Source organism: Octopus bimaculoides, chromosome 19, assembly GCF_001194135.2.
Source record: "Octopus bimaculoides isolate UCB-OBI-ISO-001 chromosome 19, ASM119413v2, whole genome shotgun sequence".
Lineage (NCBI taxonomy): Eukaryota > Metazoa > Mollusca > Cephalopoda > Octopoda > Octopodidae > Octopus > Octopus bimaculoides.
In genome coordinates, this window is record NC_068999.1 from 47,887,079 (window position 1) to 47,891,514 (window position 4,436).

At 33.4% G+C, this 4,436-nt stretch overlaps 1 protein-coding gene across 6 annotated transcripts in view; it reads left to right on the top strand.

Annotated features, from left to right (window-relative positions):
* Positions 1-1,797: 1,797 nt before the first annotated feature.
* LOC106877025 (ras-related protein Rab-27A) overlaps positions 1,798-4,436 on the top strand; it is a 31,167-nt gene continuing 28,528 nt past the window's right edge. For 3 of the 6 annotated variants that reach the window (XM_052974866.1, XM_014925807.2, XM_052974867.1), the window contains exon 1: positions 1,810-1,950. The gene's annotated coding sequence lies outside the window, so the exon portion shown is untranslated. Of the gene's footprint in view, positions 1,951-4,436 lie in introns of all 6 variants that reach the window. The other 3 variants (XM_014925805.2, XM_014925803.2, XM_014925804.2) reach the window with 3 other exon arrangements.

Sequence of the window (4,436 nt, forward strand, 5' to 3'; positions counted from 1 at the left end):
CAGACACGCACACACACACACACACACACACACACACACACACACCTATATATGCATGAGGAGTTTCTTTCAGTTACCAATATTGTTGAAAGAATTCTCCTAGGAAGCCAGACAGCTGCTCTGGCAGTGATCCTGCTCAGATGGTGCTGTTAGCGCTTCACTGGCATGGGTGCCAGTCATCAAATTTGGTACAGTTACGATTTCACTTGCCCCAACAGGTCTTCGCAAGCAGAGTTTAGTGTCCAATGAAGGAAGGTTGGCATGGATGCCAGTCGTTGAATTTGGTTCGATTTCGATTTCGACAAAATATAAACAATAATACATCATAGAATAAATTTTTAGTTTTCAAAATGAAACAAATACTGTTTATTTCTGTATGCTTTCACCTTATCTATGTTTGAGTCAAAACTATTGAAAATGTTGCAAGACGCAACAAAAAGTTTAGAAAAATAAAAAAGAAGTAAGTGGAAATTTTACCAGCGAGTGTGTTAAATTATAAGGCACTAAAAGGGAATGTCTCTCCCCAGACACAATAGAATATGCTTCAACACAAGAACTCACATAAAGAATCTTGCAAACCAAATCCAAAAACGAAATATATTTGAAAAGTTATCTACTTTTTTCTTTTAATTGTAAACTCTTTGATCAAATCCTCAAAATGAATCTTATGTAACACAATTGCTTCTATACTTAGTACATATAAGGCATCCCAAATATTATTTTAGTAGGGTTAAAGTGATTTCTTTTGTGCTGTACACCATTCACCATTTCCTCCGCTGCCATTCCCTTGATGCTCTAAGCACATGCTTATTTTGCTGAATACTTAATTCAGTGCTGTTTACTGCCAACTTTGGCTTGGAATAGCCACGACTGTTATCCCTTCCTCTTGCAATTTTCCAAAAGGTTCTGGTACTTGGCATGCTTCCATCAAAGGACTTAGTATTCTGTTATGTTTCCATTCACATCTAGAGTACATTAAATGGATATTAAATCAATCAAGTACTTGAAAGGATTATATTTTATTGATCTCAAAGGATCAGTGGTAAGATTCACCTGCATTCTTTTGGTTTATGATCATGAAATGAATGAAAGCAATTGGCTATGAATAATTAAAATTTTGAAAACAAAAGACTTTTCTTCAGGATGAAGAAAAAAAAATTTCGAAAGAAGTTATAATCTGAAAATTGAGTGAGGGGAATAAAAAATTTGAAAAGTTGATTCTTAATAAAATCGTAATTTCGTCGATGAAAACAGACAAATCCAAAGAGAATTTTGAGGAAAAAGGAAGAGGAGGGGAGGTGCTTATTCGATCCATTCACCTGGACATTGCTGAATAGTAGTAATGTTTCCACTTTCGTTTTGTGTTCACGCACCGAAAGAATACCAGTTCATCTGACTGGGGTTGGCACTGAAACCGTAATGAACAGTAAGTATTACAAAGAAATTTGTACGATGCTCTACCGATTCACTCAATTCACTGTTTTTTCCGTTTTAAAACCGTAAATAAAGATATTTACTTTTTTATACATCGTTCACATTCAAAATACTTTATTTTTTTCATGACAGATTCCAGTGATTATTGTCTTGTCACGAAGGGTATTTCTCAAACCTAGACGTGTTGTTTACGTCAAAGCTCAATCATTTCAACGCCTGACTAGATTAATTGTCAATATCTGCCACTTATAGTCGAACTAACGAAGAAATTGTAAACAGAGCGGAAGAAATCTTAAAGTTCCACGCGTCTATCTTTAGTAATGACAACATTAGCGAAGCCACGCCCACCCCCCTGCCGCTGCTACTGCTGTCGTTATTGCTGCTGCTGCTGCTGTTGTTGCCGCCACTTGTTGCGCTGTCCACAGACCTCGGCAATAAAACACCTTTGGATCGGTGGCACAGATATTAGACAGCAAAAAGTACATTAAAAACTGGAATAACTCACTTCTAAAGCAAGTAAGTTAATTTGCCTAAATAAGCCAGGTATCGCTTTAAGGGCTTTATTTTTCCACCAATAAATTGACAAATATTTTCTACATACCTTTTCATTCTTCCTAACCATTTCTAATATATAGTTGTACACACAGCTTGGTGCTTTTAGCTATGTAAACATATTTATTGGCTTCATGTTGCGTACGATTTTCTTTTATATTAAACTTATAGTTTATTCATATATACATACATTATTCAATCACTCGGAAATAAAACCTCATATTTTAAATCGGCTTTATCTATAACTAAAGAACTGGTATCTCTATCTCCATATCTGTACATATCTTTCAACTTTCATACACCTAACTTATATTTCAAAATAATACGAGATCGAATATTGATTATCATTAATATTATCACTCATATATTTTTTTGTTTTCTTTTTCAACACTGATCTTTATATCAATATATGGCAACATGACAGTCGTGTTGCGAAACAATTTCCCCCAATCTTCGACGACATGTAACGTACTTTATTGCATTTTTTGTTGTTCTTTTTAGGTGACATTTGACTCTTTTTCAAAACGTATGGTATTATATTCGGTTTATTTGCATCTATTTTATTTTCTAAAATTATTTTCTCTTAATCGATAATTATGTCACAGGTGTCTAAATTAAAAACTTCAAGCATATTAGCTCTACTTCAATACAATATTTTCAATCAAGTGATTCGGAACTAGTTGATCATTTAATAGATAATTTTTCTCCTTTTCTAAATTCCTCCACTAGAATCAACAGTATGGACGTTAATTGTTGAAATTCCAGATGTAAAATCTCTCTACCTGATAGTAAATCCGTGTAGACAGCAATAATCTTGTCATTTTTCTAGGTCAGTTTCTTTTAAACAAAATTAATTTCAAATATTTTGTTTTTAGTGTAAAGTTGTTTTCATGCTGAAACTAATGTCTTCAGTTTTCTAAAATGATCACACACACACACACACACACACACACACACACACACATACATATATATATATATATATATATACTCTTTACACACACACACACACACACATATATATATATATATATATATATATACTCTTTACACACACACACACATATATATATATATATATATAAATACATACACACATATATTTACACACACACACATACATATATAGAAAGCTGTCTTCACACATTGCACACAATAACGTTTGATTTATTTCATAGATACAATTAAAAAAACAAAACATCATTAATTATATTTTAAATAATTTTGAAAATGCTTCTTTTGATTGAAAGTTGAGTGACAAAAGGGGTAGAATGATTGACTAAATTTCTTATTGTAATCCTTCTACGTTCTGAGTTCAAATCCTGCTCTGTCAGTCGTCTTTTATCTGTCTTAAGGCACGGGCCCATGGGTAATTACTCTGGAGGCCCCACGTGTCTAAGGGCTCAATTCTGATCTATGTATGTTGTGGCATTCTTCAGCCTAGAGCAGAGTGGTTTGCTTGGGTGCCAACAATGCCGCTAAAGTGGCCCTTACCATACCACATAGACGTCCAAGCCTGTACGAGAATTGACTTAAAAACTATATCCTTCTAAAGAAAATTTGTACTACTGGGAACAATTTTAGGTGTATAGTACGAAAGTTTGTAATAATTATGAATATTAAACATTTGTTGATTTATTCCAACCGTTTTCTAATATTGATCTGTTTTAGCTTAAAACAAATAAATAAATAACACAAAATGATATTATCGAAGAATCTTTTTTCACTCGTAAAATATATTGCTTTTATCTTTTTGAGTGCCAAGGTAAAACTAATTCCTTTGATTAGGAATTACATTAAATCAAATTTCGTTCGTCAATATAATTCTAGTTATATGTTAAGATGTCCAGCTTATTCTTTTCGATTTATTTCCAGTGTGATTTCCTTTTCTAATGACAACTGCAAATAAATCTGTATATATCATATGTGCTTGTGAACTCAGAGATATATTCTCGAGTAGCTCCTACTAGTTCTGCTCGAACGTAACAATTGTCATGCTTCATTAAAATAAACAGCCAAATTCCACAGTTCTTTATGCAACACAATGTTAGATCTTTGAGGGTGTCATGTATTGCGTAAAGGCCTATAAAGTAAGGTAGGGGTGATGTGCGACAATTCCTGTTCATTGCAATATAGTGTTGGTTGAAAGGAGGACGTTTTAGTGCATTTTAATGTGTTTCAGATTTACTTTTGAGCAAATGTAAAAATACTCTTCAAACAGTAATTTTGTTTGGGTGTGTCTCTAACACATCAAGGTGTTTGCAAGGAGTTGAACATATTGTCATAGCAGGTGCGTGGGCTGTTAACAAATAATGGCTATGGATTGTGCCTGCAGATGTCTTTTATATGTCATCCTCCTCTGATTTCAATACATACACGCGCGTGCGTGCGTGCGTACGTACGTACGTATGTATGTATGTATGTATAATATATATATATATATATATATA